The sequence below is a fragment of the Oryctolagus cuniculus genome, chromosome 6 (genome assembly GCF_964237555.1).
Source record: "Oryctolagus cuniculus chromosome 6, mOryCun1.1, whole genome shotgun sequence".
NCBI classification, from domain to species: domain Eukaryota; kingdom Metazoa; phylum Chordata; class Mammalia; order Lagomorpha; family Leporidae; genus Oryctolagus; species Oryctolagus cuniculus.
The window spans coordinates 42,177,298-42,196,192 of NC_091437.1; the positions used below are offsets into that span (position 1 = coordinate 42,177,298).

Genomic DNA, 18,895 nt, shown 5'->3' on the forward strand with positions numbered 1-18,895 from the left:
TTTGCTTTAAAACATTTTTACTTGTTTGGCTTTCTTTGTTTATCAGTCGGCACTGCTCTTTTGGAAGATAATGTGAGTTCTAGAGACAGGAGAGTGGATCACAATATTTAAGCCTTGGCAGATGCAGGTCTTCTGCTGATCATGATTTGGGATTTAAGAAGTCATTAAAAATTCTCCAACAAATACTTTGCAGGTGGCTGTTAAAATTTTTTTGAAAAGAGGGGGCACTGGGAAAAAAATGTCAGATTGAGCCTTAATCTTATATAAGTATCTTTTCCAGCTTTAGAGAGAAACAGCTGTCAGTCTTCATGCTATTACTTTCCTTTATTGAAAATGCTGGATCCTTATTTTGACGTGGGTATCCGCATGTACGCAAAAGAATAGCTTGACATCATGCTACTTCCCAGTCACTGGTCTCTGACTATCCCATTTTCACTGTAGAGTTTAATGTAGGCAGGATTCCTTGAAGGACTCATTTCTTGGAAGTGCAGGGAAAAATTAGGTCTCCATTAGAAGGTGTTTTTTCCTCTGTGTGCTCAACCATGTAGCAGATGAAGTGTTGAGGACTGAAGGTTATAGTGATGTTACAGGAGTCAGGAGAGTGAATTTCTGAATCAGTCAGCCTGGATTTTGAATCTGGGTTGTTGTGAGAGAAGTCAAGAGGGAAAAAAAACAGCTAGAATAATCCATATTATTATTAGATAGATGCAACTTTTGGAAAGATCTGATGCTCCTAACTATATTAATAAACATCAGTGTTGGAGCAGCCAACTGTGTAGAGTATCCCATATGGCTTTCATGGATAAATAAGAACACTCAAAATTTCAGTTCCCCTCTATAAATTTGGGATAAAATATTTGTCTCACAGGGATATGATGAGGATTTTAAAAGCTAATATGACCGTCTGTAGCCCAGCAAAGGATGGGGTGGATCTAGAAGGCCATCACAATTTATACCATTCTACAACTTGTGAACCATTTTGGGTGTGTGCATGTGCACACAAGCATAAATAATGCTGTGCCCACCAAAACTCAGATGACAAATGCCATACAGTAATTTGAATAAGAACAGTTTAATATAAAGAATCAAATATTACACAGAGTTGGAGTAATGGTGGATTGGCTAGTAAGAAGTGGATAGAGCCCTTGAGAAGGTTGAGATGTCAGAGAGAGGGAACAGCTGCAATTCCCCAAGGACTGAGATTGAGTGTCCCAAAAGAGACCCCTCTGTCTCCAGACTGAGACCCAGACCTTGTTGGAGAGGACATGGCTATGGTTCCCTGAATGGCATGAAAGTCACTGTGTCACATTGGCTGAACTTACTAGAAATCTGCCCTTTGGCATTTGTGAGCAGTTTACCCTCTGTTGCTGGGGAAAACAGCATTCATGGGAAGCTAGTCTGCAGTAGCCTTCTTGAGCCCATTGGAACCAAGAAAAACTTTCTGCTGAAGTGTATCTTCAGCGCCCTCTATTGACAAAACCAAACACAACGCCCTCTGGCAAATGACAAGTCATTCAAAAGAACCACTTTTCACAAAGTGGGCAATGAAGGGTGACTTCGGAGCTTAAAGGCAATTAATTGTCAACTGGCACAGATGGTGATAAAATAAATCCTTAATTCTGAGTGACTGTCAGAGGATCAGTGCTCTGTTCCCCAGGCAGAGCCCCCTTTCAATAATTCACAGTAGTAGCCAATGCGCAGCTTTACCTACTCAATGTTTCCTTCCCCTGAGTGTTTTAAGCCATGTCTCCCTTCAGAGACTACTTGTGTAGTCCTTTGTGAAAATGAACTCCAGTAGTGATAAATGTGGCCATCGCACAATTAATAAATTGATTAAGCCAAGCAAAGAGAAAGCATTTTTCCCCATTTGTTCCCAGGACATTGTTTTGTTAGAATTACCAACAATAGGATACTTTGATCTCAAATGTGTTTCTGCAATCTGATAACAGCTTTTTAATCTAGCACATTGTTCTTTTATTTTGTCTTACTCTGAATGAATTAAAGACACTAGACAAGAAAATGAGGCCAATGAAATTGACTCTGTGGACAGTGTGGAGCAAAGAAGAGTGTGAACAGGACTGAGCTGTAAGGGGGTTCAGGAAGGGCAGGAGGATATCTGGCACGTAGTAAGGGCTTAATAAATGATAGTTGGACTCTTGCTGCTGTGGCTTTCGCCTGTCATCTGAGTGATGAGTGGTCACTCTCTCTGAGGGAGGTCACTGAAGGATCCAGGAGAAATAATCAGAAGGCAAAACCAGTCTGATTTTTAAAAAATTTTTAGCATCAACTCAACAGGATTAGATAAAAGAAGGGAGGGTGACTTGAATTCCTCAGCCCAGGCCCTGCCTTAAGGCTCTAGAGCTCATTTAGGAGTCTTATTAGACCAGAAAACCCAAGTCTATTGACCTACTAGTAGAGGTGGAAAGAGAGGGCATGATTAATTTAATGTCTGCAAATGGGGTGAGAGATAGACAAATGCCACACAAGGTCACTGAGCAACTGCAAGCGTCTTCTCCCCTCTCTCTGGCAACTTTGGCTGTGCTTACAAATGAAGTTGTTGCAAGAGGGAATGTCAATTCGCACTTCCTTTTCTACATGTGTTTGTTCAGTGCCTCCTGTGTGTGAGGGGACTGAATAAGGCTCTGTGGCCTCTCAATCAGAACGGGGGTCTGGAAGGCGTGCTGGGAGACACACAGCCTTATTGCTGTCCAACTCTATCCAGTAAGTGTCCTTAACAGCACACACGGCATCTGATCCCACCTTTCCAAAGGAAAAAAAAATACTTTGTTTTCATGTGTAACCTCTTTGTGGCTAAATCTGAAGGATAATGGCATCCCCTGTTCTACTTGACTTCATCAATCTCTTGTAGGTATTCTTTCTCCGTCCTGCACTTTTCACTCACTCTTGGTGTTTCTTCTACAACTGAGATTTCTTATTTCTGTGTTCTCTCTGAAAATTCTCCCCTGGGTATCCTTGAAATATTGATAGTCATCATGGCCCTCATCTGTACTCACACCATATACTTGTTCTGGATAGATTTAATCTCTTTATAGTGACTAGATGACCATTTGCCTATAGCTGGTGTTACCCAGGTTGAAAAAGTAAGACCAGGTAGTTCTCATGAATTTTAGCTTCTTTTATTTGTTAACTAATTGGACATTGTGCCTTGAAAATCCCTCTGACATTGTATGCAACCTGTTTCAATCTATTCCTGCCCCATGTTCTCCTGTCTTAGTAAGCGGTACTCTATCCAAGCCAGAAATATGAGTGTTTCACTCCTGGCTTCATCAAATGGCTAATTCTGTTGGTTCTACTTCCTTAATAGCACTCAAATCAGTCCACTTCTTTCTTCTAAAATTTTTTTAATTGAAAGAGAGAGAGATAGAAACACAGATTCTACAACTGCTGATTCACTTTCCAAATGCCTGCAACATTTGGCAAGGCCAAAGCCAGTAGCCTACATCTCCATCTGGGCCTCCTACATGGGTAGCATGGATTCAAGTACTTGAGCCATCAGCTGCTGCCTCTCAGGAAGCTGGGCTGGCAGGAGAGTGGCTAGGACTTGCACCAGGTTCTCTGATATGGGATGCAGGTGTCCATATGCCAGTTGTAGTTTCAGCCCACTCTTTTACATCATTGTGGAACTGTGGTAGTGGAGATCACTTTTGTCTGTATTTCCACAATAGCTTGATCTCTTAATCTATATGCTGCAGTAAGACTTTACTACAGTCTAATAGGATCATGTACTGCTCTGCAAATCTTCAGTAGCTTCCTAGTATCATAGGGATCAGTGCTAGCCCCTCCTGTGGTCCACAACAGTTTCTATGAACTGAAGGCATGCTTCCCTTTCCAGCCTTTGACTTTACACTCTAGCATCAGTGGCACATAGACCTGAGGTTGTTATGAGTGTTGGACTAGTTGACAAGGGGGAGAGAATATCCTAGGTGGCAGAAAGGGCACAAACAATGCTGCAGAGGCAAGGAGGTTTAGGGTGCACCTGGAGCAAGCCTGTATATCAGATAAGAATGGGATGCAATTCTGGAGTCAGGTGTGGTTCAGTCCTTAGGTACGGAGCTAATTTCTTCTTTTAAGTAATGAGGACTGAATGAAAAGGAACTTGTATGTGTATGAAATGATCAAAGGTGCTGTAATAATATTCATATGTCAGGCAGTATGAGGGATGAATTGTTGTGGAGAAAGAGCAGGGCCTGATTAAGAGGTTAGGCTGTTGGCAGTCTTATGGGAGTTTGTAGGCAGTGGGGTAGGTAGAATGGTGACAAGGAGGAGAGAGAACTGGGAACAGATTGAAGACAAGGAAGCCCAAAGTGGATGCCCTAGATTTCAAGAGTATAGGAAGAGGGCCTTGTTTAAAGTAAAGGGATAAAATTGTGCCAGTGGCTTGGAAAAATGTGAATAGAAGAATCGCCATTGGAACTGTAACATGTGCTGGTAGCAGATTTATTAGGCACATTTGGTTTCTCTCTGTGGTGTTCTTAGAGCAAAAGGAAAGCAGTAGAGATTCAAAGGAAAGAGAGCAGGTATTTTCTTCAGGAGCCCTGTAGGCTTGTACAATCTGTAAGAAATGGAACCTTTCAGATTTGCTCGAGAAAGATACTTTTGTACTTGGATAACTGAAAACTGGAAGATTTCATCATTTCCTCTTGTGACCAACAAAGCACCTGTGGGGGAATCAAGATAACAGGTTCGTGATGGTAAATGGCAGAGTTACTGTTAAAGACAGGATGGGGTTTCTGTTCTAATGATTGGATAAAATCCTATGGTTACTATAATTACACTATTTGATGGTGTCTATCCTAACACATTTTCCACTGAGGTCTGGGTTCTGTACTTGGAGTTTCCTTTGTAGCAGATGGTGTCATCTAGTGTAACCAGTTTGCCAGCTCTAGGGAAGGCAAGTACTATGGAGAGAGTGGGATGGAAAGTGTATGTGACTACCTTCCTTGAAAGGCTTATGGAGTATGTATCTTAGCTGCACCTGTGCCTAGCATGACAAGACTGGCTACACCTGAGAGCTGAGTGTGGCACATTCTTGCCCTTCTCGCCACCCACATTCCTAGGCATTGGATTGGTCTCACGTACCATATTTTGCACGAGAAGGAAGGCTGCTAGGCCTTTACTGACTGACTGCTTGGTTTTTACTTCCTTCCCCACCTGCAGAGCTGAAAGCTTTCTTAGTCTGTGCCTGCTTTACAGATGAAATCATTTTGAGAAATACATAGTTGTCAGCTACTTCCTATTTTCAAATGGAAGAAGGGCTGAACAGTTGTTTTCTGGTACTGAACCTCTGCAAGCCTCCTATTTTGGCACATTAGAGATTTTGTTTTTAACTTTTACTTATTTGACAGAAATCGTAGGGCAGAGAGAGGGAGCTCTCATCCACTGGTCCACTCCCCAAATAGCCCCAAGGACCAGAGCCAAAGCTAGGGTCTGGGAACATAATCCAGGTCTCATTCATAAGTGGGAGGAACCCTATTACTTGAGCCATAACTGCTACCTCCAAAGGCATGTATTACCAGGATGCAGGAGTCAGGATCCAGAGTGAGGAATCTAACTCGGGTACTCTGATACAGGACACAGGCCCCTCAAACATTAACTAAAAGCCATATTATCTTGAATGTTGGTTACACAGATTTTGGAATTAGAAGCTTCTTGTGATTACAGCTGATGGATCATTTTGCTTGACTTGGGTTCTCTTAATAACTGTCACCTCCCTCGGGGGAAGTGTAGTTTGCAGAATCTTTGAGAGACTTAATTGTCCTCATTATGCCTACTTGGACCAATGGAATGGGTAATGTTAGATTTCTTGTTCTCAAAGGAATAAATACTAAATTTTGTATAATTTATGTCATTCTTACCATAATGCCTCGGACAGTCCCGAGGCTCCTTTGCCCCCTCGATTCACACATTAGCATCCATTCCACTTAGAGTAGAGGGCCAGTTGTCAGGAGATGCTGGAACACATCTTCAGATGCAACCCCTTCCTCTAGTCAAGGGCCTTCATCCTCAAGGATCTTATCTTGTAGCTCTTCTTTTCCAATGGGTTCTTGACATTTCTTGTGGCCTAGCTCACCTGTTAGAAAAGGGAGGAGAGCTGGTTTTGGAATGATCAGACCAGTAGTCTGAGTATCATTAGTACTTTTTTTCAACTTTCATTTAATAAATATAAATTTCCAAAGTACAACTTTTTGATTATAGTGGCTTTTCCCCCCATAACCTCCCTCCCACCTGTAACCAGCCCATCTTCCACTCCCTCTCCCATCCCATTCTTCATCACGATTCATTTTCAATTATGTTTATATACAGAAGATCAATTTAGTATATACTAAGTAAAGATTCCAACAGACTGCACCCATAAAGACACACAAAGTATAGAGTACTGTTTGGGTAGTAGTTTGACCGTTAATTCACATAGTACAACACATTAAGGACAAAGGTCCTACATAGGGAGCAGGTGCACAGTGACTCCTGTTGTTGATTTAACAATTGACACTCTTATTTATGATGTCAGTAATCACCGAGGCTCTTGTCATGAGCTTCCAAGGCTATGGAAGCCTCTTGAGTTCACCAACTCTGATCTTATTTAGATAAGGCCATAGTCAAAGTGAAAGTTCTTTCCTCCCTTCAGAGAAAGGTATCTCCTTTGATGGCCTGTTCTTTCCGCTGGGATCTCACAGAGATCTTTCATTAAGAACATTTTTTTTTTTTTTTTTTGCCACAGTGTCTTGGCTTTCCATGCCTGTGAAACTCTCATGGGCTTTTTAGCCAGATCCAAATGCCTTAAGGCTGATTCTGAGGCCAGAGTGCTGTATCATTAGTACTGACCAATTCCTCCCTCCCTCCCTCCCTCCCTCCCTCCCTCCCTCCCTCCCTCCCTCCCTCCCTCCCTCCCTCCCTTCCTTCCTTCCTTCCTTCCTTCCTTCCTTCCTTCCTTTCTTCCTTTTGAAAGTCAGAGTTACACAGAGAATGAAGGAGAGGCTTTACCCGCTATGCCACAGTGCCGGCCCTAACCAGTTTTTTTCCATTTTTTCATTTCTGCTTCTCTGTATCATTTTTGTCTCTTGTGTATGTGGATTTTCTTCATGTGATTAAGAGAAAGTCAGACTTAAATAGTCCAAGGTTAGTTGCCCTATACTGGCAGAGGTAGGGAATATCTGGCCCATGGACAGTATAAGGCCTTCAAAATCATTTGGTCTTGGCTTGCCAAGGCAGCTACAGGTGGGACTTGAAATTCAATACGTGTTTAGCAGGCTTATTTCTAAGTTGCTAATTTAGGTGACCAGTGAAGGATGTTAGAAATATTCAAATGGCCCTTGGCAGAGAAGACATTTCCCACCCTTGCTCAGGGAAAGAGAAGCCTTCCTGTTTGTCCCCTCTGCAAGCCTCCAACACCCCCTCCTCTGCTTTGTACTCTAGGAACATATAGAGAAGAACTCTTGTTGCTTTCTGGTTCACTTTTGATGAAGGTAAGTTTACATGACTTCTCTCTCCTGGTGAGTTGGGCTGTAGGTGATGATATGGTATGGGCAGAAAATAGATGAGTAGTGCGACAGTCCCCAAGCCAGTGGAGACCAGTGCCGCCTGTGAAATGTGATTGAAGGCTGTGGAATTTGAAGGCATCACAAAGATGTAATTCACAACTCCTGATTTATTCTTTTTGAGTCTATGTACTTTCCTGTCTTTCTGTACCTACAAGAGACACAGAATTTAGCAGTTCTAATACGGACATTACAGTTTAAGCTACCTTGATGGGTACTGCAGTCAGTAAAACCTGTTATAACTAACACAAATTGGAAATATAGGTTGGTTGTATGGTAATTTGAACAAACGTAGAGATAAAGATGATGATGATGATGATTAATGATGATAGTATTTTGATAGTTGCTATAGAGAATATCACTACTTTTACTATCTACCATCCTTTCAGGGTGATGAATGCTTCTACATGCATGAGGCTTTCGGCAGCCATGAGGCTATGCAAAGAGCATAATTGACTCATGGCCCCACAGTCTGTACTCTGAAAGTCATTATGACTTTTTTTCTGTGTGTGCCAACAACATGCTTCCTGCTGGGAAATACTTCCCGCCAGTATTTGAGAGTGGCAGAGACCCCAAGGAGCCCCATTTTTAGGAAGCAGTGCATGTTCTCATGAACTTGCTGAACTTTCATTAAGCCTGCCTTGTAGTATAAGACTTTTCTATCTCAGTCTCCTATGCTTAGAGTCAGATCTGCATTATAGTCTTATGGTTCTCCCTGCATGTCCAGTGCCTCTTCCCATTTTATCTCACAGGTATTGCCTCCAATATAACCTTGCTTATGAATTGTGAATATAATATATACATATATGTCAAATTTGCTATTTAAACAATTTTAAGAGCACAATTCTGTACCTTAATTATATTCACAATGCTGTATAACTATCACCACCATCTATTTCTATTTCCAAAATTTTTCAGTATCCAAAATAGAAACTTTTAGCCTGTGTAGCAGTACTTCTTATCTTTATAAATCTGTAGTACTTCATTTCTGTCTTGGCATCTACTTCTCAGGAGACGCTAAGACAATCCCATTTAATCTTACTTAAAAGTATTCAAGAGAAATGTGATCCCTGTATTCCAAAGAGGAGGCTGAGGCCCCAAGATGTTACATAGCCTACACCAAAGCTAATAGCTAATACTTGTTTGAGTCAGAACTGAAACCCAGATCTGTGTGCTTCTAAAGCTCATGCTCTTTTATTTTAAAATATGGGGTCTTTTGCATTTTTTTTTCAAAGAATTTGTTTATTTATTTGAGAGGTAGAGCTACAGACAGAGGGAGAGATAGAGAGAACGGTCTTTCATCTGCTGGCTCACTCCCCAAATGGCTGCAATGGCCAGAGCTGAACCTATGGTGGAACCAGGAGCCAGGGGCTTCTTCTGGGTCTCCCACATGGATACAGGAGGCCCAAACACTTGGGCCATCTTCTACTGCTTTCTCAGGCCATAGCAGAGAGCTGGATTGCAAGAGGAGCAGCTGGGACTGGAACCAGCACCCATATGGGATGCTGACACCACAGGCAGAGACTTACCCTACTACGTCACAGTGCCAGACCCTAAAATTCATACTCTTAAACACAACTTTTGGCTAACAATTTATTGGTTTAGACACAAGCCTCAGAAAACCAAAAATAATCACTCAGACTAAAAGACTGTATTGGGAAGGAGGTATATGGGGTCAGTCAGGAAAATGCATCTTTGAGAGATTCTACTCAGTAAGAATCCTCTAGAAATCATAATTCTCTAACTGCACCTCTACCAGATTATGTTGTGCCTTCCTTCTCATTGTTGCTTACATTCCAGTGGCATGTTGCTAACTTGTTTAAATACATTACTTCATTTAGCCCACATGAAAACCATAGGAAACAAGCACTGTTCTATTTATCATTTTTCAGATCAAAAAACTGGGGTAAAAAGAAAGTCTGTTTATCAGGAAGAAAATGATTTATGAGTATGGTTTTTGGAACTCTGAAATCAAAGGGGGGGCTAATGAATTGATTTTTTTCCTTTATCTTTATTGTTATAAGCTAACACATATGCTTTAACAAAGCTATTGTTAATAAATCCAATGGTACATAAGGGCTTATACTGAGAAGCAATGTTCCTGGACTTTGCTTTTAGTCTTGGTCTTTGGGGGTGACTGTTGCACTGTCAAACTTGTCAAAGACATTGCACAGCATTGTTAATACATTCCCTTCTGTTCATCTTATGTTGTTTTGGTGATTACGCTTGAAATGTCATAGCTAACTCATTGAGACCTGGCCTGAAGACCTCTTTTATAGCAGGCTCACCAGGAATAGAATTATTCTCAGTATTGCAATAGTTAATGTTCTATAAGTTACTATAGACATGAAATTACTAAGTATGGAAATATTACCCCTAGAGAAAATATAGGCTTAGATTCCTGTGATTTTCTAATCATAATACTTTAATCAATTGAAGAATGTATAACCTTGTTTGATGTGTGTTCTTATTCAAACATACATTATTTAATAGGTAGTGCTGGTCCATTAACAATGAACTTATTGCTAATAAATCTAACTCAACATGAACAAAGTTTATCTAATGCATGTATTTTCTCTGTCAGACACAGTCACAGTTTTCTTATGTTTAGGAAAACTGAACAGCATTTCAGCACTTTCTTGGGCAGCTATATAAATAGCAAAATCAACACCAAAAAGCACAATAATGTAAAAAGTGTTGTGTTAAATAGACTGCAAAAAGTACACTTATTTCTGGTATGGGAGCTGAAATAAGAAAGCAGAACATCTCTTTGTCTGAACTCAGCTGGGATCATGTACTTTGGACAATTCAAAATTTTTTTTGCTACTTTGAGTATATATGCGAATGAGTGTGAAAGCATAGCAGACATTGATTTTAGGGCTACAAATAAATGTTAGTGAGTAGGCAAATTGGCACATGTGGAGTCCATGAGTAATGAAGATCAATTGTACATCATTAATGGGCAATCATTGAAGGGAGTTCCCTTCTGTTCCAAATCTCAAAACAGATCAGCCAAGTTGCTCATTCATTCCCTAATATTTTCCCAGATACTCATTCAGCAATAAAAAGAATCATTGAGTAGGTGATTCTGATGCTCAGCCAAATTGTGATGTTGGCCAGCCTTTTGATTTTATATGACAGCTGATAAGTGGAATTCCCCTTGCTGGAGGTTGCACAGCATGCTATGCATAGTTCAGGGGGAAACCCGGTACTCTTGGTTATATCCCAATGATTCTGTACTCATCCATTTTCATTTCTATAGTGAAATACTTGTGGCAGGCTACTTTGTAAAGACATAAGGTTTACTTCAGCTCATGGTTCTGGAGGTACAGGATCAAGGAGCTATATCTGAGAACTCTGTTGCTGTCAGAGTCCCAAGGTGGCACAGAGCATTACATGACAAGAGATGGGAGCACATGTACTAGCCTGTGTATATGCTTGGTCTCTTTTCTTCTTTAGAAGTTATTATGTTCAGTTACAGAAGCACCAATGACTGTATTTACTTCTGATGTTTTACTGAAGGCCCTACCTGTAAACACCATAGTTCAGTGAAGTTTCTACTTTGCTAATACTATTCACTTAAGATTTTGCAGATTAATTGTTGAAATCTTTACTTTGTATAGAGCTGGTCTTCTGCATATAAAGTTAATTAAAAATGAATCTTAATGAAGAATGGGATGTAAGAAGGAGTAGGTGGTAGGACGGGAGTGGGGGTGGGAAGGTGGGTAAAGGGAAAAAACTGCTATATTCCTAAAGTTGTACCTATGAAAATTGTATTAATTAAATAAAAAAATTAAAATAAAAAATTTTGCAGAACTCTGTGAGTTCAAGGTATACAAGCCATAGTCAATCATAGCAGTCTTTGTGGTTAATATAGCTTAATATTTCTTTGACAAAGTGACCATTGTACACAGATCTGGTTGAGGTTACAGTAATTAGCTTGTGTTTATAGTAGACCAGTTCTAGTAGTTACTGAGCTCCTGTTTTATGACTATGTGCTCCAGAGACAGGGGAGCTGTGTTTTATCTACCCAGGACCTAGCACAGAGATGGCCACATGGAAAATTTTCAATAAATTTTGGGTGATTGATGAAGAATCAGCAAGTTATGAATGAAATTTAGGTTACTCTAGGATTTCTTTCACTAGAAATGAATGGAATACACAGTGTATGAAGTCCTAAGGGAGATCCAGGAGAATGATCAGCTCCCTAGGATGTTTATAGTCAGAGGATCTGGAGTTGGGCTGGCCTGGACTCATGCCCTGGTGTTATGACCCAGATATGCAACCTCCCTATACCTGAGTTATCCTCCCCTGTAGCATAGGTGTGTACTTATGGGTTGGTTGTGAGGATTAAGTGTGATCACAATAGTTTGTGTTTAATGCCTCAAAATGTAGTACATCCCCAGTTAATATCAACTGTTGGTTTTCTTTTCTCATTGAGTTGATCAAAGCATGAACATTGGTAGCCATTAGATCACAGGAAGGTCTGTCTTACGATCCCAGGCCTGTGGCAGGCGCCATGGCTTACTTGGCTAATCCTCCGCCTGTGACACTGGCACCCTGGGTTCTAGTCCCGGTTGGGGCACCGGGTACTAGTCCCAGTTGCTCCTCTTCCAGTCCAGCTCTCTGCTGTGGCTTGGGAGGGCAGCGAAGGATGGCCCAAGTGCTTGGGTCCCTGCACCCACATGGGAGACTGGGAGGAAGCACCTGGGTACTGGCTTTGGATCGGTGCAGTGCGCCGGCCGGAGCAGCCATTAGGAAAGTGAACCAACAGAAGGAAGACCTTTCTCTCAGCTGCTCTCTCACTATCTATAACTCTCTCTCTGTCTCTCTCTCACTGTCTAACTCTGTCTGGCAAAAAACAAAACAAAACAAAACAAAAGATCCCAGGCCTAAAAGAGTAACTCAGAGAAGGAAGAGACACTAGGGATGGAGATGTTTGGGAAAGGCTTCTTGAGGGAGGAAGCATCGGATAGATTTTGAGGGGTAGCTGAGATTTTTTCTTGGAGAAGGCAGGAGTCCAGGTGATACTAGTGGCATGACTAGAGGCATGACGGTGGGACTGTAATGTGCCATGACAGCAGATGGTGTGCCCCTCATGTGGGGTGTGGAGAGGAGCATGCTGGAAGAATGGTTGGGGACTCTGTGGGACATACTTTATTATTATTATTATTATTATTATTATTTTATTTTTTGACAGGCAGAGAGGACAGTGAGAGAGAGAAAGACAGAGAGGAAGGTCTTCCTTTTTTCCGTTGGTTCACCCTCCAATGGCTGCTGCGGCCGGAGCATCGCACTGATCCGAAGCCAGGAGCCAGGTGCTTCCTCCTGGTCTCCCATGTGGGTGCAGGGCCCAAGGACCTGGGCCATCCTCCACTGCACTCCCTGGCCACAGCAGGGAGCTGGACTGGAAGAGGGGCAACCAGGACAGAATCCGGCGCCCCAACCGGGACTAGAACCCGGTGTGCCGGCACCGCAGGTGGAGGATTAGCCTATTGAGCCGCGGCGCCGGCCCGTAAGACAGACTTAAAGAGTATTTATTAGGTGGAGGCATTGGGACCCATTCCTCGAGGAAACGAAAAGCCATCAAGCACTTTCAAATACAAATGCGAACACTCAGAAGTCATTTCCTTTGACCTAAAATGTACAGTGTGGTTTTCATCTCTTCGGAACACAGAGAGGGTTCTCTTCTTAGAATGCCCTTGTGTTTTGAAGTTGTTATCTATATGAGGAGAGAGCAGCATATTTCAAAGGGATAATTCAGCAATTATGAGGATTTTTTTGTTTTTCCTCCCCTCTCCCTCCCTTGAACAGTGTGGCTCTGAAGGAGGGCTGCAAACAGGCTCCTGATGTGAAGCATGAATTCCAAGCTAACCCAGTGCTGTTTACCAGGAAGACACTCTGATGCTCAAGGCTGGTTTTGTGCTGTGGGTATATTCCTGTGTCGGCTGAGTTTATCAATAGACTCAACCTCTGGTTCGCAGTATTCTCACACGTGTCACTCACAGCATTGGTATGCATTCACCAGCCCTCTTCATAAAAATTCTCCTTCAGTCTGGGCTGCTTGCAGTACACCAGGGGGTGGTGTCTTTGAAATGGGGGAAATCTATCAACACAGCTCTCGATTGTACTTCCGTATTCCTTTGTGTGCTTTATGTATGGATCCTTTTCCATGGTGGTTCGCGCTACTCATCAAGTTCCTGACAATGCCATCTGTCACTGCAACAGGGCAGTGTGCATGCAGTTTTTTTTTTTTTTTTTAAAGGTTTGTTTTTTTCCTTTCAGGTCAGTGAGAGGGAGTTTAAGTCTAAGAATTGAATGCCTCCCATACATCACATCTATTTCTCCCCAGGATTATGGAATGTTAAGCCTTGAAAGGAAGTGGAAAGATCCTCTCGTTGATCTCTCTGCCTCTACGTAGGATTAACTGGAGGGAACCCTTGAATCACTGCTAGGCTGAGTGTCTGCTCAGGGCTCTGTGTTCGCACAGGGGCATGGATTGTGATACGTAAGCTGAGCCCCTGTGCCCAGGACAGCGATGGAGATTTGTAGGCTATCCAAATAAACAATCTCAGGAGTGGGTGCTGAGTGCTTTAGCCTAAGTGGGCGTAGGAGGAGTGGCAGTCCAACTCACGTTCCATTAGTGTATTAATTCTGCTTTTCTGCTAAAAGGCAGTACAAAATAATTTTTTCTTCTTTTTTTAAATTTAGCTGAGCATGTCTCTTTTTTAATATTCCAACAGTTATAGGCTGGAAAACATCTGTCTCCTTCACTCTGATGCTTTTGAAATTCATGAATAAAATTTACGTAGCTGTAGGATTTCTCACTACTAACACTTCTGTGAATTTGGACAGAATTGTATCTCCCTCCACTCCAGTGACTTTGCATCATTATGGCTCAGTATAAATGCCCTCACAAATGTAGTCCTGTGTATGGATTAGGAAAGTAAGGTTGCGCAACACGTTGTGGCCAAGAGGTCTACATACATGGTCAGGCTGAGAGCAGATGAGGGTTTGTTAAAACTCTCAAATGAGTCTCAGGGACCAAAGACACCATGGTTTGGAATTTCTCTTCTGACTGAGGTATGGATCAGTTTCTGCAATTTTTCTAAAGTGCCCTGTTTTCATCTACAAAGTAGAATAATATCTCCTTTGTACATTTATTGTAAGGATTTAATATCAAAGTACAGCCAAAGCACTGAATACAATGGCAAAGTACAGTAAACATTCACTTAAAAATAGTTCTCTGGAACAAGCATCACCTGATTTGTATAAAGTTTTCCTGCTGCTGGTCTTTGATTTTCTGAGGATATGATGCTGACTTTTAGAATACTTCTCAAACAGAGGCCAAGGGTTAGAGGAGAGCTTAGGTTTGGGGCCTCCCACTTTGCCACAGGCGTTACAACCTGATGATTGTGAGTATGAGCTGTGGCGTTCAGTGGCTTTACTCTTCTCATGGTGTGGCTCATGGTGTGATATCGGTCGAATTACAACATGTATGAGCTGCCGATGATGTGGAGGAGATGTAGTCTGACCGGGTGTTGTAAGGATGAGGTGGGATGGAGCTTGTGAAGTGCCGGGCCCTGGGTAAGGAACATTCTGCGTGTTTGGGAAAGGCAGCTGTGGCTGTGCCATTACTGTTCCCACTGTTTCTTAAACTCTATTTACTAATTTCCTTTCAGGCTTATGTAAATTAGGGAGCAAGCACTGGGCCAATTCTCAAGGGTAGCAATAAGAGGACGCCAAACAGAATTTCAAATACACATGCATGAGAACTGTCCTGCTGAGTTTCCTGCTGTCCCTAGAGGGCCTGTTAGTGCCTCCACTGCACGTTCTCAGCCCCTGAACCCAGGAAGACCTGCCCTCCTGGGGAGGAACGTTTTGTACAAAAACCCACAACATCATCTTCTTCTGTCCTGTGGCATTTTTACTCACTGCCAGGTGCTACCTGGCATGTGGCTTTGATTGACAAGATTACTAATCCATTGTAATCATATTTTCATAATTAGTCCCTGTGAGGCCCTGGCTGGCTGCTCCTGCACAGGTAAACTCCTGTCTGCTGCACACTGTTTTCACCAACTGTTCCCTCCCCAGGAGGGAGCTGTCGGTCTAGCACCCACAGCTGTTCCTAGGAATTACTTTTGAATTCTTCCTGATCCTCTCCGTTTTTTAGGATCTTGGCTCCTAAGAATCCTTGCCTTATTGAAACTTACAATAAGTGCCTTCAAACCTGAATGGATTCCAGACATGCTTTTAGTTTTTCCATTTTCCTGGTCACACATGGCCCATTCCTCCTCTGCAATTCCTTCCCTTCACAGCCTCCTCACTCCCAATTCCCCGAGGCAAGGGCGAGGGGAAACTTCAAAGGCGGTTCTGAATAAAAGAACACATGGTGGGACATCAATTATTTACCACGCACAGTTTTGGCAGGCAAGGGGGCCTTTCCTTGTTTTTCTTTCTGCAGACTGTGAGAACAGCGCCTTCAGTGGTTGATCCTCTGGCTGCCAAAGGCTGCTGGGCTCCAGCCCCCTCTCTATACTCTTGTCCAGCCCTGATTCGAGAGTGGCCAGGATGACTCTTACTCATTGAGCCCTTGTGTAGATCAGATACCCTGCTAAGAGCTTTCTTGTTTTCTCGTCCTTGCAACAACTTTAGGAAGTGGATTAGGTGTTCTTTCCACAACCCAGGTGAATGAGGGGCCAAAGTACAGAGAGGTCAAGAGATTGGCAAAATGGAAGCAGATCCCGGACTTGAGCAAGGTCTCATTTCTACAGAGTTGCTAGTTGGAACCACCATGCCACACTGTATGGTGACAGTACACTAGAGATACTAGTACTCTGGTACTAGGAGGGGCTGTCTCTGTCTTTGAGAAGAGGCCAATCAGAAGTCTTGAAGGTAGAATACACTTTGGACTCAGGAGACATTTCTGGATGTTTATGGTGATTGTAAAGTAGAAACATGTTTCCTTTGAGTTCTGGCATGGACCAGAGGAGGAAGTGTTACAGGATTAATATAGGACTTGTGGCTTCTATCACTGGGTCCAGGTGCCATTGGATTTATTACGTGGGCTTGTGTTCCTAGACTCTTCAGACTATGACTCCCAGGAGGTCATCTCATTAACTAAAACCATCATGCCACTGGCTCCTTTTCTCATCCACAAAACCCATTCAGCTATTTCTGGAGATCTGTAAGTACTTACACTGATACATTACCATTGGCCCAAAGGAATCTTTACTCAGGGGATGGGAAGCAATTTATTGGGTTAGGTTGAATTCTGTTTGGTTCCCCCCCACCCTTTTTTTTTTGTTAATAGTTATAGAGTATTTGCCCAATTCCGTACACTCACAGGAGTTTTACAGACATTCTTTAGTCAAATATTTTCATCTGTACTGGGAGACAAGCTTTATTATATCCATTTTACTGGTAAAGAAATTGAGGTTTGGTGAAGTTAAGAAAACTTGGCCTATTAGATAGTAGTTAGAGTTTGAACCTGGATAGAAGATCATATTCTTGACATCATTTTGTCATAATGAAGGGTTTATGCATGTGTGTGGAGGGGAGAATGGGGGTGAGTGCAGAAGGAGGCACAAAGGACGGAGGGCTTACAGCCTTTAGTAAAGGATTTGAATCTCATCATAGATGAGAATATGGAATAATTTTCCTTTCTCTTTGAAGACCTCTGACCCCTTTTAAAACAATGCCTAAAATTTGCATTATTATTACAGTCGTGATTAAGAGTTAATGACTTGGAGGTCCTTGGTGAACACTACAGTTGAAGTTTACCACACATCTGTGATTTGGCACTGAGTTGGTACACTGGCCTCCAATGGCTTACCTTTATCTTCTGAAGTACTCAGAGGTTTGAAAAGTGCATTTAGAAGAAAATGCTCCTGTGGATGGAAGGTTAATTGCTGACTGCTGAGCTAGGTTCTTGGTGAGCTGCACAATGACCAAGGTCAAAATCTCATGGAAAGGATTCCTCACTACAAGTCACTCGCTGTCAATGAGTACACATACACTACAGTGAAGGAAATGTTATTTTTGTAAAATAATATGTATCATCATCTCAGCAGAGATCCCAGAACTACAGCTCAGGACATCAGAGTTGTTGAGAAAGCAAGGATGTTGATATCACCTGAAAGTCCCAATAGAGAATTGAGACAATCAGCAATTGTTTAGGAAAGTAGGGTGGACAACAGAAGCCGGGTTCTTAACTCGGGTTTGCTTTTGTATACAGTGCCTACTTGGTTTGTGTTGAGTATGTATGTTCAAACAAAACTATTTCCTTATAGTTTTAAATGGTCACACAGATTGACCATTGAAATATCTCTGGCCTTACCAAGGATATAAAATGCCACATTAACCTGGATTGTGTTGGCATATACAGGTCCCTTTATTGTGATACACAAGGGGGAAATAAGAAGTAATTGCCTTGCTTCTACACACTGCCTCTTGCACCCTCCTGGTTTGCAAAATTAGCCCCCAAGTGTTGATGAGTGTAGCAGGAAGTGCCCAATGTGCTTATAAATAATCCCCTCATGTCTTCTGCTCTTGCCTTCGCACACTCCGGTGAAAACCATCTTTTACCATTATTGTCAGTGACCATTTTAGGAATCCAGCAAATCCAACAAAGTTTGTTGTTAGTCTAGTATGTTTCAGACAATGCGCTGACATCCACAGTCACTGGTCGTATGAGCACCCCGGTTAGGGGAGGCACACGTGAAACATTGACATCCCTGAAAAAGGGATTTTTCTCTTGAGATGCCAAAATCTGCAAGTCCTCTGCAGCAGGGCTGTGTTGACTGCCACAGGTGTCCTGCACCCTTGCTAAGCTGAAAATGATTGCCTGATTTCTAAGTGCCATGTCCTGTATCTCTTAAAATCACTTTCCTAGCTTTTGCTTTCTTGAAGTTGCTCAGACATAAACTCATGTGTAACCTTAGGGTCATCAGTGAGGTAGAAGGGGATCAAGGGCATCAGAAATATATATTTATTTACCACATATAATAATTTCTAAGCGTCATCTCCAAATCTTTGACAGGCATGTCAAGAAGCTCAGTATGTATATATGTGTATGTATACGTGTGTGTATGTTTATATATACATATAAATATATTCACAGATATATGCATGTGAATTTGCATGCACAAGTATACTGATATGTATATATGTGTGTGTGTGTGTGTGTGCGCGCAGGAATATGCCCATATGCATGTATTTATGCAATACACATTCTGTCACAGGTGAGTTTGAGGAATATGCTGTGAAAAGAAACTTAAAATTTATGAAACATCCAAAGCTGGAGATATAAAATGAAGTTCCTGATAATGTCTTAATTC

At 42.0% G+C, this 18,895-nt stretch overlaps 2 long non-coding RNA genes across 3 annotated transcripts in view; one reads left to right on the forward strand and one right to left on the reverse strand.

Annotated features, from left to right (window-relative positions):
* Nucleotides 1-6,485, reverse strand: LOC103347937 (uncharacterized). Of its 2 annotated transcripts, none has more exons than XR_007918511.2 (3): nucleotides 6,399-6,485; nucleotides 5,877-6,091; nucleotides 1-636 (listed from the first exon to the last, which is right to left on the reverse strand). It is a non-coding gene; the product is annotated as an uncharacterized lncRNA (long non-coding RNA). The 2 variants fall into 2 exon arrangements; XR_007918510.2 differs by lacking the exon at nucleotides 1-636 and adding an exon at nucleotides 4,075-4,679.
* LOC127490526 (uncharacterized) overlaps nucleotides 5,392-18,895 on the forward strand; it is a 25,115-nt gene continuing 11,611 nt past the window's right edge. Inside the window, exons 1-2 of the long non-coding RNA XR_011389869.1 lie at nucleotides 5,392-6,652; nucleotides 7,435-7,484. This is a non-coding gene — a long non-coding RNA (uncharacterized lncRNA). The remainder of the gene's footprint in view (nucleotides 6,653-7,434; nucleotides 7,485-18,895) is intronic.